The sequence below is a fragment of the Pan troglodytes genome, chromosome 8 (assembly GCF_028858775.2).
Source record: "Pan troglodytes isolate AG18354 chromosome 8, NHGRI_mPanTro3-v2.0_pri, whole genome shotgun sequence".
NCBI lineage: Eukaryota > Metazoa > Chordata > Mammalia > Primates > Hominidae > Pan > Pan troglodytes.
In genome coordinates, this window is record NC_072406.2 from 32,876,913 (window position 1) to 32,897,429 (window position 20,517).

The 20,517-nt window shown below is 37.1% G+C and overlaps 1 protein-coding gene across 2 annotated transcripts in view; it reads left to right on the top strand.

The window, feature by feature from the left end:
* PLXDC2 (plexin domain containing 2) overlaps positions 1-20,517 on the top strand; it is a 470,147-nt gene that overhangs the window by 76,254 nt on the left and 373,376 nt on the right. The window lies entirely within an intron of this gene.

Here is a 20,517-nt window from a genome sequence, read left to right on the forward strand (position 1 = left end):
GAAGACTTCAGATGTAAAGTTACGACTAGGACTCCAGCTGAAATTGCTTAATGCTATGTACATAGTCATGTCTAGGCATATTGATTGCTGTAAATTCTTAACTCAGATAGTTCCTATGAGTTCATATTTGGCTATAAAAGCCCAATCCTATAGTAGAATTGTATTTGAAGGAAAGATAGCTTTTATAAATAAAGGTAGACTTCTTATAGTTTGGGATTTCTTCTGCTTTCTCCTGCAAACCATTCCCGTATTTGATGGTCACTTTCTGCAGCAATATGTTTTGATGTTCTCTGCTGGGCCGGCACAACAATAAGTCTCAATAAGGATTTTGTTTATCTATAAATAAAACCCTTAGTATACAGTACGAGCTAAGACCCAATCAGACAGCAGGAGGAGCCTGGCTTTCTTACTGTTGGCCTAGTTGAAATGGTCTTTTTTTTTTTTTTTGCCACTGTTACAATTTGCCATTGTCATCACAATCAGATTCACTCAAGGCAGTTCAATTCCATAGATATTTAGAGATCTAGATTTACTTTATATTACATCCTTAGGGCGTGGCTCTGACCTTCATCAAAGAAGGGTAATAATCCTGTTTCAAGGGGATTAGCATAGGTAATCATATCAGCTTATGCACGCTATGGTTGGGGGACGCCTAGGTGTGGGGATTGCTTTCATTCAGATGTGGCTGTGACAAGCACACATTTAGCTAGGGGTCTAGTGTGGATAAAAACATAATGCTGAATTGTAAGCCCCACTGTATACTTACTTCCAAGGCTGAATACACATTCGAAGTGTTTAATATTCTTGATGTTTGTTGTAGGAAGCATTAAATAATATTTGGAAGAAAAAAGCACCATATCCAGTTATTTCGTTGGTTGAAATAGCTGACCACTTATAATAAAGTAGTCTGTGGACTGCTTAAATTTTGTAGTGAATTCCTATGTGTGAATTTTTGTAATCGTCATTCTCAGTCGTAAATGTCTTTAGAAAGTCATCTAACATAAATACATTGAGAGAAGTTTTCCTAGCATAAGGCTGGTCATAAACTCCACCTGATAACTTTGGGGCTTGATTTAAATCAGGTGGAAGCTCTGTGCAAAAAGATGGATATGTGACCAATATAATAATGGCTCCTTTTGCAAGAAGCAATACTTCTGAAATTAAGGGGAATGCATTAGATGTGTATGTAATAAATAATTGAAAATAATTTTGGAGGCAGAAGTTATTGTAAGTGAAATTCTGTCATAAGTGAAACAGTCCTTTACAGCCTTTTTACTTTCTCATCAGCGTGTCATGTCAGAAATGACGACTCATGTCTCCTCAACTAGTTACACAGCTCTTCCCAGCACTGTTTCCTTTCTGGAAACCTCACAAGTGAACTTTGAAGAAGGAATCTGTATATTCATGAGTAGAGTTTAGTAAATGACTTCACCAGTTAGGGGGGTCAACCATGCTAACAGCTCAAATCCCTTGAACCCTCTTCACTGCTCTAGAGTTGGATTTGGTGTGATTCTCTTCCCACGAATGGAATAAATTCAGAGAAGCACCCAGAGGAGGAAGTCAATGCCCAATCTGTAGAAAGAGAAATTAGCCTGGACACAGCACCACAGGCTATGGTGCAGAACTGTGAGAAACCTTCTGAATCATCCAAGGAAAAAGAAAGGTACACCTTAATGAGAAAAGAAATTTCTGCAGCGTCCCTGAAGTCTTCAAGATCCCAGAAATCCCTTGGAAACGTAAAACAAAACAAAACAATCAAAAACAAAAACAAAAAACTGATGTTTTCCTTTTTTTTTTTATTAGCACAATCCTAGGAACTTAATTTGTTTCCCAAACTTTTCTATGACATACCGTAAAATTCTCCTATATGCCCTGGTGCCATGAATCAGAGATTCATTTGAATTTTAACCACTTTCAATTTCAATTGGAATTTATATATTCCTGAGGGGACAAAAGTAGGTTGGAGGACATTTATTTGGCCATATCTATTTGTAGATCCTTTTATTTGAACTACTTTTCTTTTTTACTTGAATTTTTAAATATTTATTTTGAAATTTTAAGTTATAAACAGTGGATACCCAAATATTTTCTAATTTAACTGGCATAAGTATTTTTATTTTTATCTACAATCTTACATCAGAACTATCAGGTTTTTTTATTATTATACTTAAAGTTCTGGCATACAAATGCGCATTATCACTGGTAATTAGAGAAATGCAAATCGAAACCACAATGAGATCCCATCTCACGCCAGTTAGAATGGTGATCATTAAAAAGTCAGGAAACAGATGATGGAGAGGATATGGAGAAATAGGAACGCTTTTACACTGTTGGTGGGAGTGTAAATTAGTTCAACCATTGTGGAAGATAGTGTGGCGATTCTTCAAAGATCTAGAACTAGAAATACCATTTGACCCAGCCATCCCATTATTGGGTGTATACCCAAAGGATTATAAATCATTCTACTATAAAGACACATGCACACATATGTTTATTGCGGCACTGTTCACAATAGTAAAGTCTTGGAACCAACCCAAATGCCCATCAATGATAGACTGGATAAAGAAAATGTGGCAGATACACAACATGGAATACTATGCAGCCATAAAAAAGGATGAGTTCATGTCCTTTGCAGGGACATGGATGAAACTGAACTACTTTTCTTAACAACTAGGGGAAGCCTTGAAACAGGGAAGTCATAATTGTATCTAAGAGGATGATGATGGGTCTGGAGGTGTCACAGGGGCCAGGGGACAAACCAGCCCAGCATGGTAGAGCTGGGCACCTTCAAGACAGGTAAAGGGGACAGAAGTGAACAGTATCAAAATGTTTCCACATTCTCCAGCAAAATGGTCCAATAGAAATTTGATGAAAACCACAAAAGTGAGCTTCCTGTGCAATTCTAAATTTGCCAGTAGCCGTATATTTTTTTAAAGCCAAGCAATGGATGGATTTAATTTAAATATATTTTATTTTAATATATGGCATTATACCTATCAAAAATGTTATCATTTCCTTGGGTAACAAATATAAAAATTACTTGTGTGGTATTCATTTTCCATGATTCTTCATTTGAAATCACTGAAATCTAGTGTGTATTTTGCACTTACAGCACATCTCATTTTGGACTTGCCCCATTTTACCCACTCAGTAGTCACACGTGGCTAGTGGCCACCGCCTTAGACAGCTCAGTTCTGAAATTCCCTTTCGTCAGGCCCCTGAAGGAAGCTTTCCAGCCACCATGTGAGATCATCTTCTGCCCTTGAAAAATCATGCTAAGGGCTGGGCATGGTGGCTCGTGCCTGTAATCCCAGCACTGTAGGAGGCTGAGGCTGGTGGATTGATTGAGGCCAGGAGTTTGAGGCTGCAGTGAGCTATGATCATACCATTGCACTCCAGCCTGGGTGACAGAGCAAGACTCTGTCTCTAAAAAAATTTTAAAAAGGAAAAGTAGGTCTGAGAAGGAAGCCCACTTCGGAATCATGGTACCACTCCAGGAAGGTCCTGGAGCAGGTCAAGGTCGGGGGGGCCCTAGCTGACCCTGCAGTCTTTCACTTTCCTTCACTCCAGGCTTTCAGTTCAAAAGGTATCCAACTCCTCTTCTCTTGATCTGCCATAATCTTGGCTTAGTTCTTCCACAGCCATTGAGAGCTGACTCAGCCACCAATCAGGCAGAGTCCAAGAAAGCAGCCCATGAGCTGACTGTATAACCTAAGCTTGCAAACACAGCCTTGGCTTTGTACACACAACCTTAGCTTTGCACACACATGGAAGGGAAGGCACATTCTGGCAAACCATGGTGCTCAATCTGGCACCAGAGAGAGGCAGAGAATTGCAAGAATTGCAGTTCAGAGCTTGAATACTAACACAGAGCTAGGTTGCATTTTGGCTGGATGCTTTGCTAGCTGTATAACCTTACACCAGTTTGTTAACTAGGTTTTCTGGATACCGTGGTTATTTTTGGGATTGAATGAAGGAATGAGTATAAAGTACCGGACATAAATAAGTCCTCAATAAATGCTTGTTATTAGTAAGTCCTCAATAAATGCTTGTCATTAATATCGTCATAACAAGTGACATGGAAACTCCTGTCACTCACTTTGCTAGGCAGATTTCTACCTTTGATTATTTTATATTTGAGCTTCGTGGATAGCAGTTCTGCACAATGGTGGGCTTTTGGTAAATAACACTTATGATTGAGGAAGAGAGATAATTTTGGGCAGAAATTTACAAGTGCCATTACAGTAAAATAAGATGGCATCAGGAACACTCTTCCTTAAGGTGTCTGCATGGCTCAGACTCTCAACTTATTTGGGTCTTTGGTCAAGTCTCAATTTATCAGTGAAGTCTTTCCTGAGCATTTTGTTACATGGTAGCCTCTCTGCCTCACAAATCCCAAAATGTATCCATCTGTCTGCTTAATTTTTTGCATAGCTCTTAGTACCACCTGAGGTTCTTCATATTTACTTGATTATTGTCTTACTCCCTATTAAAACATAACTTCCCTAAAAATGGGAAATTTTACCCATTTCTTTACTGCAGTCCCCTGTCACCTAGAACAGTTTCTTGCACATAAGTTTCTGCCCTCAGGAGTTTTACACTCTTTTCTTATCAGCAAAGCTCTTTTTGTCTGTGAGTACACGACTCGTCTTGTTTAAAGAGCCTCTATATTTCAGAATGATATGAGTCTGTTTCTTTTCTCCATGTCTCGATGTCTCTTCCATGATTCCCTTCTTTTTTTCTTTGTTTTTGTTTTCTTGAGACGGAGTTTTGCTCTTGTTGCCCAGGCTGGAGTGTAATGGCACGATCTTGGCTCACTGCAACCTCCGCCTCCCGGGTTCAAGCAATTCTTCTGCCTCAGCCTCCCCAGTAGCTGGGATTACAGGCATATGCCACCATGCCTGGCTAGTTTTGTATTGTTTTTTTTAGTAGAGAGGGGGTTTCTCCATGTTAGTCAGGCTGGTCTCGAACTCCCAACCTCAGGTGATCCACCTGCCTCGGCCTCCCAAAGTGCTGGGATTACAGGCATGAGCCACCACGCCAGGCCAATTCCCTTCTTTAGTCAAGAGGGAATTAGGAAAGCAGTTTAGGGAACAGAAAACATAAGTACATGCTTCTGTGTTGTGTTTAAATTTTTAAGCTTTTTTAAGACTATATATAAAATATGGTTTTTTTAAATGAACACTTTTACATGTGAAATAAACACTTTTACATGTGAAAAGCTGACACCATGAGAAATTAAATGATTTGTCCAAGACCTTGGAGCCAGTTAGTTACAGGGCTAGCAATAGATGTTGGATCTCCCTAATTTGAGAATATGTGGGATTATATATGATAATTTTCAGATGTAATAACATTCATTATTAGTAATATAATTAAAAAATTTTTACGTAGAAGGACTAGCTGCAAGATTTGTTTTTGCGAAAATGAAAGTTCTATCATGTTTATCTTCTTCTGTAATCAATGAAACTGAAAAAAATACCTGTTTCCCCTGTAACATCAAACTCATTAAGAAATTGTTTTATCTTGAGTACCACATACTTGAAAGTTTATTTATTATTGATTTTTTGAAAAGAAAAATAAATAATATTATTTCCAAGTAGACAGACAATTTAAAGCTTAACCTTGAATCATTCGCTCAATAAATACAAAGAAGAGGGAAGCTAGTTTATTTTTTATTTGTATTTTTTGGTTTGTTCTGTTTCAACTTTTATTTTAGATTCAGGTGGCACATGTGCAGGCTTGTTACTAGAGTATATTGTGTGATGTTAAGGTTTAGAGTGCAAATGATCCCAGGCAAGACAGTTTAAACTTGACATCAAGGAATTTAGATATAATAATCATCAGGTTTGTTTTGGTTATATATAGGTAAATTCTCTTTCTCGCGCTGCACTTACGAATTTTACACTATATAGTGTCTGGAAACGTTAAAATAGGTCGTATTGTACACATATGTCTTGCAAGCACAACTGGTGGAAAATGAGCAGTGACAACAAAAATTAACTTTACAACAATGAAAACTAATTTTCATCTAGTCTGGCGAGCCTAGCTGGTAGAAAATTAACAGCAACAGCAAACTTTAACAACGATGAAAAAATTGACATTAATTTAGAGATTAATGCCTATGGCTTATATATCTATTTGTCGGGGAAGCAGAAAATGAGGAAGTTTCTGGATCAGTGGAAGTTGAGACCTGTCCCACTGTCAAATAATTGGAATTGTCAAAATCCAGCGTACTTAGTTACTCCTTGCCCATAGACGTGTTTGACCTAGAACAATTTCTTATACGCAACAGATATTCATGAAATATATATTAAAATAAAGCTTGAAGGGTGAATTAAATAAATATTTACTTGGAAGCTACAGTGGGTGAATTAAACAAATATTTACTTGGAAGCTACTTTATAGCCACTGGGCTGGATTTCGTATACAGAGTTCTTGCCCTTGGGAGTTTTACAACTTCTTAACACTTTGTCTATGCTAGAATACAAAAAGAGAAATAGAAATGAATACATTATAAAATAAAAACAACCCAGAAACTCAAAAGATGACCCATTAACCACATGTAGAATTCACTCAGGATTTGCGAAGGGGAAGGTAACCATTTTCTTTGCGTGTCTCCTGCTCCTCCTCTTCCACCCTGGCTCATGTGGTTTTCGTTTTCATCTGAGAGAATCACCTCCAGTCCCATTGAGGCCTCTCAGACCAGTTGTTTATCTGACTTTTGCCCTTAAAGCTGCTTCTCATAATTTTGCATTACACTTATGTAAAATGTGCACACTTCATTGATATGCTAGTCACTTAAGGAATAAGAATAAGTTATCATAAGGTCCAATTTCTTTTCCAACCAGGTAGTTTATGAAGATCAAACAACCTGCTTGCCCTTCATCTGCTACTAGAGCTGGTGATGTTCTGATAATTAAACATTTTGGCATTTAAATTACCAACTGTTGCCTAATTAAGACACCATTTCTACAAAATTAATGCAGGATTTTTTGATTGCACGTATTATATGAGAATAAATACTCATGAATCTTATCACGCCTCAGAAAGGACCTTTGAAGCTTGAGTCACCACCAAGTATAAAAAGGAGCAATAGTTTGCTAGTAATTGTAAATTTTAAGTATATATTTGGTCTGAAAGTATCACTAAATTCTTATGGGGAAAAAGTGAAGTTGTAAAAATCTATAAATCATTCAACTTCATATAGTAGCCAAATATGAAAAGATGATAGGATACTAAATTAGCAGTATATATTAATACAATAAATACTAGTGAAATATTTTAGATTTCTTTAACACCTTTATGTGTTCATGATATGAAATGGGTTAATTTGAGTATTTTTTATTAATCTGGCTCACCTGTTCTAATTTTATGTTAAGTTCAAATCTTGATATTTCTTGGGTCAAGAGCATCTGGTTATTTAACTTTTTGCCACATTTTCCTAGATGGTTAGAGAATTATTATGTTTAAAGTCTTCGAGATACATCACAAATGAGAAAAGATATAGACATAAAAATAGGAAATTTATCACACTTCTTGGAATTTCAATTTGGCCACATTATTTTTCTATGTCCCACTTAAAGGAACTTTAATGATTATTTCCAAAGGCACATAGCCAGTGAGATTTCATGTGCCTACTTAATTATCTGATTATTTTCATCAATCCACAAAGGATTTTGAAAAGCACACAATAAGATTGAAGTACAAATAGATGCAATATGAGAATTAGAGAAAATATAGAGAACAGAAGATCAAGGAGGGCCTGGGAGATGAATGGTGGGAAGTGGCATTTGGAATGACAACTTATGAGCCACCTCTTTTAAACAATCAGTTAGTCAAGTTGAGATTTTGGTTCTGAACTTCTTGAAGACTAAAGCAAAAGAGAAACCAACAGTTACAGGATTCTCAATGTCCTTTATGAAAATGTATGCCATTTCTTTAAAAGGAACAAAATTTTTCCTCAACTTTAGGTGAGGAAATAAAGCAAACACTGTGCAGTATTTCTTCAGGATGAAGTGTAGTGGTCAAAGTTTTTATCAACATCCACATAGTTTTGGAAATAATGGGTGCCTTATGGTTTTCTGTGTTCAGGTTTCTTTTTTATTTATTTATTTATTATTCAATAGGTTTTGGGGGAGTAGGTGGTATTTGGTTACATGCATAAGTTCTTTAGTGGTGATTTCTGAGATTTTGGTGTACCCATCACCCAAGCAGTGTACATTGTACCCAATGTGTAGGTTTTTATCTCTCACCCCCGCCTACCCTTTGCCCAGAGCCCCCAAAGTCCGTTGTATCCTTTTTATGCGTTTGTTTCCTCGTAGCTTAGCTCCCACTTATGAGTGGGAGCCTACGGTGTTTGGTTTTCCATTCCTGAGTTACTTCATTTAGAATAATAGTCTCCAATCCCATCCAGGTTGCTGCAAATGCCATTATTTCATTCCTTTTTATGGCTGAGTAGTATCCCATGGTATATATGTGTGATGTGTGTGTGTGTGTGTGTGTGTATACATACATATATATACACACACATATATATAAAACAATTTATTTATATACTCATTAATTGATGGACATTTGGGCTGGTTCTATATTTTTGCAATTGCAAATTGTGCTGCTATAAACATGTGTGTGCCAGTATCTTTTTCATATAAAGACTTCTTTTCCTCTGGGTAGACACCTAGTAATGGGATTGCTGGATCAAATGGTAGATCTACTTTTATTTCTTCAAGGAATCTCTACACTGTTTTCCATAGTGGTTATACTAGTTTACATTCCCACCAGCAGTGTAAAAGTGTTCCCTTTTTACCACCTCCCTGCCAACATCTTTTATTTTTTGGTTTTTTGATTATGGCCATTCTTGCAGGAGTGAGGTGGTATTGCCTTGTGGTTTTGATTTGCATTTGCCTGATAATTGGTGATGTTGAGCATTTTTCCATAAGCTTGTTTGCCATTTGTATATCTTCTTTTGAGAATTGTCTATTCGTGTCCTTAGCCTACTTTTTGATGGGATCATTTGTTTTTTTCTTGCTGATTTGTTTGAGTTCTTTGTAGATTCTGGATATTAATCCTTTGTCGGATGTATAGATTGTGAAGATTTTCTCTCACTCTGTGGGTTGTCGGTTAACTCTGCTGATTATTTCTTTTGCTGTGCAGAAGCTTTTTAGTTTATTTAAGTCTCACCTATTTATTTTGTTTTTGTTGCATTTGCTTTTGAGTTCTTGGTCGTGAAGTCTTTGCCTAAGCCAATGTCTGAAGGGTTTTTTGATGTTATCATCTAGAATTTTTATAGTTTCACGTCTTAGATTTAAGTCTTTGATCCACGTTGAGTTGATTTTTGTATAAGGTGAGAGATGAGGATCCAGTTTCATTCTTCTACATGTGGCTTTCCAATTATCCAAGCACCATTTGTTGAATAGGTTGTCCTTTCCCCACTTTATGTTTTTGTTAGCTTTGTTGAAGTCAGTTGGCTATAAGTATTTGGCTTTATTTCTGAGTTCTCTATTCTGTTCCATTGGCCTATCCTATTTTTACATCAGTACCATGCTGTTTGGGAGACTATGGCCTTATATTATAGTTTGAAGTTCAGTAATGTGATGCCTCCAGATTTGTTCTTTTTGCTCAGTCTTGCTTTAGCTATACAGTCTCTTTTCTGGTTCTATATGAATTTTAGGATTTTTTTTTCTAGTTCTGTGAAAAATCATAGCAGTATTTTGATGGGAATTGCATTAAATTTGTAGATTGCTTTTGGCAGTATGGTCATTTTCACAATATTGTTTCTAACCATCCATGAGCATGGGATGTGTTTGCATTTGTTTGTGTCATCTATGATTTCTTTCTGCAGTGTTTTGTAGTTTTCCTTGTAGAGGTCTTTGACCTCCTTGGTAAGGTACATTCCTAAGTATTTTATTTTATTTTATTTTTTTGCAGCTATTGTAAAAGGGAATGAGTTCTTGATTTGATTCTCAGCTTGGTTGCTGTTGGTTTATAGCAGAGCTACTGATTTGTATACATTAATTTTGTGTCCTGAAACTTTGCTGAATTCGTTTACCAGTTCTAGGAGCTTTTTGGAAGAGCTTTTAGGGTTTTCTAGGTATACGATCATATCATCAGCAAACAGCAACAGTTTGACTTCCCCTTTACCAATTGGGATGCCCTTGATTTCTTTCTCTTGTCTGATTGTCTGGCTAGGACTTCTAGTACTGTGTTGAAAAGAAGTGGTGAAAGTTGGCATCCTTGTCTGTTCTAGTTCTCAGGGAGAATGCTTTCAACTTTTCCCTGTTCAGTACAATGTTTGCTGTGGATTTGTCATAGATATTTTTTATTCCATTAAGGTATGCCCCTTCTATGCTGATTTTGCTGAGGGTTTTAATCATAAAAGAATGCTGGATTTCGTCAAATGCTTTTTTCTACATGTATTGAGATGATCACATCATTTTTAATTCTGTTTATGTGCTGTATCACATTTATTGACTTACATATGTTAAACCATCCCTGCATCCCTGGTAGGAAACCCACTTGATCATATCAGATTATCTTTTTGATATGCTGTGGGATTGAGTTAGCTAATATTTTGTTGAGGATTTTTGCATCTGTGTTCATCAGGGATATTCGTCTGTAGGTTCTTTTTTTTTTGTTAAGTCCTTTTCTGGTTTTGGTATTAGGGTGATACTGGCTTCATCGAATGATTTAGGGAGGATTCCCTCTTTCTTTATCCTGTGGAATAGTGTCAATAGCATTGGTACCAATTCTTCTTTGAATGTCTCATAGAATTCAGCTGTGAATCTGTGTGGTCCTGGACTTTTTTTGTTGGCTTTTTTTTTTTTTTTTAATTACCATTTCAATCTCACTTGTTACTGGTCTGTTCAGAGTTTCTACATCTTCCTGGTTTAATCTAGGAGGGTTGTATATTTCCAGGAATTTATCCATCTCCTCTAGGTTTTTCTAGTTTATGTGCATAAAGGTGCTCACAGTACCCTTGAATAATCTTTTGTATTTCTGTGGTATCAGTTGTAATATCCCCCATTTCGTTTCTAATTGAGCTTATTTGGATTTTTTTTCTTTTCCTAGTTAATCTTGCTAATGGTCTATCAATTTTATTCATCTTTTCAATGAACCAGTTTCTTTTGTTTCATTTATCTTTTATATTTTTGTTTGTTTGTTTCAGTTTCATTTAGTTCTGCTCTCATCTTCATTATTTTTTTTTTCTGGTGGGTTTAGGTTTGGATTGTTCTTGTTTCTCCAGCTCCATGAAGTTTGAGCTTAAGATTGTCTATTTGTGCTCTTTCAGACTTTTTGATGTAGGCATGAATGCTATGAACTTTCCTTTTAGCACTGCTTTTTCTGTATCTCAGAGGTTTTGATAGGATGTGTCACTATTATCATTCAGTTCAAATATTTTTTTAATTTTTGTCTTAATTTCATTGTTGACCCAATGATCATTCAGGATCAGTTTATTTAATTTCCATGTATTTGTGTGGTTTTGAGGGTTCCTTTTGGAGTTGATTTCCAATTTTATTCCACTACGATCTGGGAGAGTACCTGATATAATTTTGATTTTCTTAAATTTACTGAGGCTTGTTTTGTGTCCTATCATATGGTCTGTCTTGGAGAATGTTCCATGTGCTGATGAATCTAATGCATATTCTGCAGTTGTCGGGCAGACTGTTCTGTAAATATCTGTTAAGTCCATTTGTTGTAGTGTATAGTTTAAGTCCCTTGTTTCTTTGTTGACTTTCTGTCTTGATGACCTGTCTAGTGCAGTCAGTGGAGCATTACGTCCCCCACTATTATTGTGTTGCTGTCTATCTCATTTCTTAGGTCTAGTAGTAATTACTACTAGATTATGGTTGCCTCTGCTGAGTCATACAGGTCACCAGGGAAGTGAGGGAACCCCAGCAGTCACAGGCCTCACCCCACTCCCACACAGCCCACAGTCCCAAAAGCTGGTCTCACTCCCACCATGCCCCAACCCCTGCCCACCCCCAGCAACAGCATTGAGTCTGTTTCCAGGCAACTGGTGACCAGGGCTGAGAACTTCCCCAGACCACAAGCCTCCCTGCTGAGAAAGCAAGCAGACTCATAGTTTTTCAGTGTCTCATGAAGGCTGTAGCAGTGATCTAGTTCCTTCAAAGGGTCTGAGGATTCTCTTGGATTTCTTGGTATGTTCCTGTGGTAGTTCTTAGAGCAAAAGTTCACGATATGAGTTTTGACATGCTGCTCTGTCTGTCCAAGCAGGAGCTGCAAGCTGGTCCTGCCTTCTATCCTCCATCTTCCTGTGTTAGGGTTTCTTAGCATAAGCCAAGGATGTATGTTATTAGGAAAAAGATTTTAATAAGTAAGAATCCTAAATTTGAGATGACATCTTTGAAAGCTATAAACTACTACTTCTTGGGAAGTCAGACCCTCTTTAATCTCCACTTCACCTAGTGTCATGTAGAATAGGAACACCCTCCCTCCGCAATGTGTGCTAGCCTTTTATGTCATTGGACATCATTCCTGCAGAGTGCTCTTTGACCCACCTCATATGCACAGAAATACTCTGTGCTGCTCACCACCTTCAGGTTGATTTTAAGGTGTAGGCATAGGTAACACCCTAAATCTTAATGGGAAACAGAACCTCGTGTGCTCTGATTGGTTCACTGTAATTTTTTCCTTGTTGATAGATGAGCACAGTTTACTTTTCCCTTTGTTTATTTTAATTGGTGTATGAATGGGTTCTTGGATGATTTTGGCGTAGCCATAGCCATGAATCCAAAAGGATAGTCAGTGGACATAATTTAACTAGAGGCCAAAAGAAACATGGTCCAAACATCCAGCTCTCTGATGGTCTGGGTTTACTGCGATGTAAAACTTTTGGCAAAACTGATATTTTTAAGCCATTCTTTGTAAATATTATTTCTCCTAACTGGGTTTTCGATAGACTCTGGGAAATAAGCAATTAAAGGTTGTTTTGGGGTTCTCTTGTAAGAGACCCAAAGGAGGCATTCTGAGTAAGTGATCTTGGGAAGACTCACACACTTAAAAATCAACGGAGTGTGGGGAAAGGAGGCAGGACTGGTGATATTTTGCAAACATTGAGGGTCCCTATACTGAGCGCTTTTTGGATTTGCTTTTCTAATTCAACCAGTCAGCCATAGAAAATTCTCAATTGCACTCCCAATTATATTCTGATTTAGAATAATTAGCTCCTTTTGAATACCCCAGAATGAATTCTTTAATTGCAAAAGGTACCCTGAAGTTACAAAATATTAGACTTTTTTCCTGGTGTCGTTGGATATAAGCCAAATTAATTTAGGGCATCTCTGCAAAATACCATGATTTTAGTTTTTGAGTAGAAGATTTTAAGACAGTCTTTCTGACAATAGTTGGTAAGTTGGAATAACCATTTATTGAGGCTATTTCTAGTTCATTCATTTTTACAACAAAGATTTACTGTGAATCTGTTATATATCTGGGCCCTGTTCTAGTGTTGAAGAGATACAATAGTGGCAAAAAAAAAAAAACAACTCAAATCTCTGCCTTGATGGGCCTTACATGCTAGTGATGTGAAACAGACACAAACTAAAGTGAATGATAGGGCATGTTAGACAGTAATGAGTGGTATGGAGCAAAATAAAGAAGAGAGAGGGACTAAAGTGTGAGTGCGTGTGTATATGTGTTCACGTGTGTGTGTGCATATGTATGTGCACATGCATGTGTGTTGTAAGATGTGTGTTATTATTATTCAGGCACAGGGTGGCCAGTGGATTAGGAAACAATTGGCACTGAGTGATAGTTTGTTACTCACAGATCCCAGGAGAAGGAGACACATCATTCCACAGCACGCAGGGCCACATGGGGAAGCACCAGGGTCAGTCAGGAGGAAGATGAGCAAAAGGAAAATGTGGACAAGAGCTTGTATTATGGTTTATGCAGAAATAAACAGGTGAGGCAGGGGAAACAGATTCTGGATTGGCTAGTGTGAATACTTTTAGTAGATTCTGTGGCATAGGGACTGTCCTTAGTTGCCTGTTACATGACTCTGGGGAGATTAGGGCAGGTGGACAGTGATTGTGTGAGAGCCCCATAGGGGAGGTGGTTAGGGGTGTGGGTCATGGATTGGTTGGTTTGCATATCACAGGTGTGCTCATAGGCCAGGGGTTTTTACTATCTCTAGGAAGGGACTAATCCAGGAAGGGGCAGTTTCTCCTGAGTCAGAAGGCCCCAGCACCAAAAATACAGATAATAAAGACATACTTAATGCTGTGTATGTGTGTGTGTTGCTGCCCTTTTAAATGAGGTGGTCAGAGAAGATTTTCACATATAAAATGACATTTGGGCATTATTGTTCCCCTAAAATCCTAAGCGTTACTCTTCTGTCTGCCTGGAGCCCGAATGTCTATGCCTCTCATTCTTCACCCTGTGTTTGACAGTGAACAGACTGCACAGTCATGTGTGATAGCCTGCCTGTCACCTGTTAGAGGGTTCTGATATTTTCTTTTCTTTTTTTTTCCCAAGCAAGGAAGCATGCATGCAACTGATCAATAATTAAAGTTGGTCAGCTTCAAAGAGATGGCAGTGTAACTCCTAGGAAGATTTATTGTGGCATGGTAATCATTTTTTTCCATGGAAATGTGTTCATTAAATTTCCCTTTGATTTTCAGGAAGTAGAATTTTATTTTCTTGAGCGCTAAGAGCCTGAAATTCTAGCCTTAAGATGATAGTGGTGACTCTCCATGATCATTTCCTTTAAGGATCTTGCTGTTTCTAGTTCCAATAAACACTTTTAAAAAAGCTTAAGGTTTAACCACTCATGTCTTATTACCCAGATGTAACATTGACTGTTCTGTTGTTTGTCCCAAGATGTTTCCATCCTTGTTTATGATGTCCTCACCCTCTCCCCACCTTCACAGTATGTAGGAAAATCAACAAGTTAGCACACGAACACAGCGAAGGATGGTGTTCTGGGATCAACATTATGAAAAGGCAAACTGAAGACGGACTCAGTCCACGATCTGCAAAACAAAGAAGAACAGCAAAATAACCACACCTAAGCAATAGCATTAAATATGATTAAGGAGGTCATGGAACATGAAAGCAATGGCAACATAGCACACCTTATTATATTAGCTTTCCTAAATCTGTGGCTAAATCAGCAACATTGACATTTTTAGTAGAAAATGCTTCAACAGAAAACAGGAAATCAACTTACTCCAGTGCTCTTCAAATGCTTTTCTTGTACATCACTTAAAAGAATGTGGAAACCTGTCTATTTCCTCGGTTATTTTACAGTTGACATAAAAGGGGTGTTGGACTGGCTAATAACAGACTGTTCCCTCGTTGGCTCTAACTTAATTGCCATGAACCTCACGCACACACCTCTCATCTTCAGAAAGTCTGTCAGCAAAACAGACCCAGAATCTGACCAGTTTTCAGACCCTCACTGGTACCACATGGGCCCCAGCTACCGAATCTCATGCTTCAAAATTTTTCATTATAAGATTTAATCGCTGTGTTACAAAAGAGTAATTTCTGACTATAAAAGCGGGATGTCACTCTTTAAAATGAAACAATTAAAAAATAGCAGCTTATAATTCACAACTATTTACTAAATATATATAAGTAAAAAAGATCTTAAGAATTTTTAGATGGATGTTTTTATCCTTAAAATTATGTTTTCATTGTTATTATACCACAAAATTTCTGTCAACATAATTTATTTTAAGATTAAAAATCTTTTACTAATCAATTTCTTATCATTCTTTGAAATAAAACACATGTTTATAAATTGAAATAGGACATTTTAAGAAGTTTTCTATGGCGGTAATCTGCAATATTTTGATCTATTTCTCTACATAGAGTGAATTGGGATTACAATTGTTAGAAGTACCTAATTGATCAAAATATCACAAGTATTTTCTGTTTTCTGATAAGCAGTTATTAAACATAAAAGATAATGTACTGCTGAAAATTTATATCTAAAAGAGAGGGATGGGGGTGGAAGTTAGGGTCACTGATTAAGAACATTCTTCTAACATAGGAGTTGAATTGTCCTTTGCTTGGAGCCCAGGAGATGTTAACACTCCTAAAAAATGCACATATTAAGATTCTGACGAGTCAAAGGTATTCTCAGGGATCAGTTAGAAGACATAGTGAATGTAAGTTTAGGATCAAGATTGTGTTTGTATTTCTCAGTGGTACTATGACTTACCTGACAATATACCCTATATACATTACCTCATTTATTCCACACAGCAGTTCTTGAGACTACATCACACAGCAGTTCCTGAGACTATATCAGGACACTGTCCATGGGTCTTTGTGTATTTCCAGGGAAGGGAGTTTCTAAAGAGAGGCCCCAGAAAGCTCTGTTCCTACAATGAGAAGACGACCTTGCTTTTCTTTGCTGAGCATTGCTATATTAAGACCACCTAATTATCCTTAGTTTTGAGTTTTTGATCACCAAACAACTTTGATTATAATTTGACCACCAAAATAAAGTTCCCTCCAAGGAACTTATACACTAGCAAAGTGGTCCCTATGACTGTTTCCTATGATGTGTGTTCATGAAAATGTCAGCATTCTGGTGTGTATATCAACCTCTCATGAATTTAGATAGTGTGAGTTACTACTCAGAAACCAAGTTTCTATGGGTAAGAACTGCAACTGAGGACCTGTAAAGAAGGTGACTAGTCTCATAAAAGCTGAGAATCCCTGAATCAAAACCTCAGAGATGTTGGTAACTATTGTGTGACAATTTTACACCACACACTCACACGCAGATGAGATCGTGAAGCTAATCTCATTTCTTTGTTTAGATTCACATTTATCTAGCCCAAACTAGACTTTATTTTCATTTTGTAGAAAAACCAGAATTTATCCCGGAGACATACCACCTCAGCATTGCATTATCCAAATGCAAGTTAGCAAGAAGAAAGAGATTAGTAAGGCTTTTAAAAGCCAGCATATATTTCACCAAAGTCACAAATCAAACTTGACAACAGCTTGGCAAGAGATTAAGGAAATGATCAGATGACCACAGCAGAAGAGAAAAGGACCAACAAATCTATTTGCTCTTATTTACTCTCTCAATTATTTTACTATTCATTCTTGCATTCATTTGAGTATTGAATGATTCATTTATTAGCGAATGCTTTTGAGGTTAAGCAGTATTCAGTGTAGTAGGGATATCAAGAAGAATAAACCATGATCCCTACTTTGGAGAAGCTTGTTGTCTAATGCCTAGACAGAATAGACACAGGTACATAGGTCATTACACAAATGATCATGATGATCATGACAACAGCAACAGATGCTTTCGTAGCACTTACCATAAGCCAGTCACTGTTCTAAGAGCCCCTAGATGTCAAATGCTGTAAGTGCTATAAAATGAGTGTATGTTCAATGTATTTCTAGAGGACTCATTAGGATGTCATCTTTAGTGCTGTTCATACTTGGGACCCCAAAATTCTACTTTCACGTATTTTGGGAAATATTTAGTACAGAACATAAAATCAAAAATCCGTGTTTGCCTGTGTTAATCTTTCACATACATTTTACAAAGCCTGAGCGGTCCAGAGTGATGTTATAATTTTTGAAGTCACCATTGTGTAACAGCAATATCATTGACATCCACGAACCCCAGGGACAGGACGTAACAGTGACTAGTAAATTGTACACTTTTATATATATATATATATATGCCTGCAAGTTCAGTGGATTTGTACTTGTAAACCTCTTTCATCTTTGGAAATTAAATGTTCATTGTCCAGGGAGTCAGGATGCTGCTGCTGTACGATAATAATGATAATCAGAAGAACAACAACATTTTTATGACATGTAGTATGTGTTTCCACATTTTTCTAAGGAGTTTAAGTGGATTATCTCATTTAATCTTCACAACTCAATAAAGTTGATACTACTATTATAACCACTATCCGGGCGGGGAAAATGAGTCACTGAGAGACTGTGGGATTACGGATCTGGTGCCTTCTATGAAATAATAAAGGACTGGGTCCTTCCATTAGAGCTCTGATAACTACCCTTTCCCTTTTGGTCACCTGAGACTTGGAGAGACATCACTTTTTAAGTGGTTGCTTTTTTTTTTTTTTTTTTTTTTGAAGGAGTTCTTATTAGAAGAGGCGCAGGAATGTTGAAGAGCTGCTTCAAAGGTGGAAGATAGAACATTCCATGCCTATCCTCACCAGCTGCCACTATCTAAGAATAGCCTAGTTCAGGCCGGGTGCAGTGGCTCACACCTGTAATCCCAGCACTTTGGGAGGCCGAGGCAGGTGAATCACGAGGTCAGGCATCCGGGACCAGCCTAGTGAACATAGTGAAACCCTGTCTTCACTAAAAATACAAAAAATTAGCCTGGTGTGGTGGCAGGTGCCTGTAATCCCAGTTACTTGCGAGGCTGAGGCAGAGAATCGCTTGAACCTGGGAGGCAAAGGTTGCAGTGAGCTGAGATCATGCCACTGCACTCCAGCTGGGGGGACAGTGTGAGACTGAGTCTCAGAAAACAAAAAACAAAACAAAACAAAACAGAATAGCTTAGTTTATGCCTCATCTCGCTCTCAAAAGTTTGGACCTTCTCGGGGGTGTGACTTGCTCACCAGGAAATGGGCTGCAGGTATTACCTGGTGTTAACCTTCCTTGATCCAAGACCATATAATATTTGAAAGTGTGAGTACAGATTATCTAGTGTGCATGCTCAAAAACTAGGCCAGAAACATGAAAGGAATCATTGAGCGTGTTGATCATTTTGAGATAGTGCTAAAAACTGAAATGTATCTGTGGAAGGGGATAAAAATCTAAAGTTTACCCTTCTAGGTATATTTCACCTACACATAACTTTAAATACTGAATGCCTCCTGTAAACATGTTCCAATTTGCTCTAGCATAATTTTAAATAAAACCTCCGTAGTCGTCTCATTCAAGTTCTCTAAGGTTACTGTTTTGCCATATAAAGTTTCCCATATACCTTACATTATATTTGCTTGTGATGGTAAAAAAGTAGGTATCAGCTTCAGTAGAGCCTTTGTCAAACATCCAAGCCATGAGAGGTGCTAGGCTTATGGATTCACAGACAGAACTTAAGGGATCTTTGAAGTCATCTCGTTTCACCTTATAGTTGTGAAAACTGAAGACCCAGAGAAATGAAATAACCTCCCCATTGAAGCCAGAGCCTTTGGTGAGTGAGCCACGTAGAACCCAGTTCTCTTGTCTTTAGTTGAGAGCTTTTTCTACCATGCCAAGACACATACAGTCTTTTCTATTTTTAGTTCATTAAAAAAGAAAATTATTTTATCAATGAAATATATTACAATTTTTCTGTGTTACAGATCAGTATTTAATTCTGTGCAAATATGGATAGTGAATAGATAGATACTTATTTAAGAGTGTATGTTCTATGTAAGCAAATTGTTTCTCTTTCTCTGAAATGTCTGTCTGCTGTGTCTCAAAATATTTCCCTGAAGCTATTTCTTTTCTCTATATAGGCTCCACTCTATCTTGGCTTATTACTTGTGCCATTTTCTTTCGACTTAGTTTATTTTTCTCAAACTGATTCCACATGTTACTTTCAATCACAGCATCTCAAGACTTTGGACGAACAGCCCTGAAGCATTTTGCTTCTTTGGTATTCTAAAGGGAATTTAGTCTGAGTGTACAGAGCTATTAGAGCTGAGCTGCTGAATGCTTTATATTAGTGGGGTTTTTTTGCCTGTTTTTCTATAAGCCAGTTGATATTTTAAAAAGAAATACAAAAACTTGTTTTATTCTTTGTCTATGAATGCAGACTTTTATAAGCTTATCTTGAAATAAAATTCATCAAATGAAGAGGAATCAATCTGAACTTTCCCCTTTGAACATTCTGGTAAACTGTTTAACAAAATGGGCTAGAGCTTAGCTATAACATGAAGAGAATGGGACTTTGGGAGGTGAATATACAAGTTAGTTATCAAACATCTCTTATGTAGGCTAGCAAATCCTGCCTTAATTACCTTATGATACATATGACTTTGATATCACTTTTTTCAGAATCAAATTTATTGGTCCTGGACAACAGGAGTAATGATATTGGTAACATCTGTTGATAAGAGATATTGGTGCCATCTATTTTCTTTACTCCTCCTTAAAGATCCTTATTTTACTTACTTTAAAAACAGTAATAATTAACATTAGGAATAACTTTGAAAACTGCCACAAATCCTTTTAGAAGTTAGTAGTATATAAAGTCTATGAGCATAAAAATTGGTAAATGACAACAATTAAATATGATAAAATAAATTTATGACCTCACTAGCTCTTTCTCTAGCTAGACAGTGGATTTTTCTTCTGATTATCATCCAATGATCTCATTATATTTTTTAAATTACTAGCTATCCTAACTGTATAGTGCAGAAAACCAGGAGCTACTGGAGGTGTGTTAATCTGCACCTCTTTCCTAAGGCAGTTTAATTATGAAAAATACAGCTGAAAGACTGTGTTTTCTTAAGCTTTGACTCAAGAGCATGACTTTAGTAGGTTCTAGTG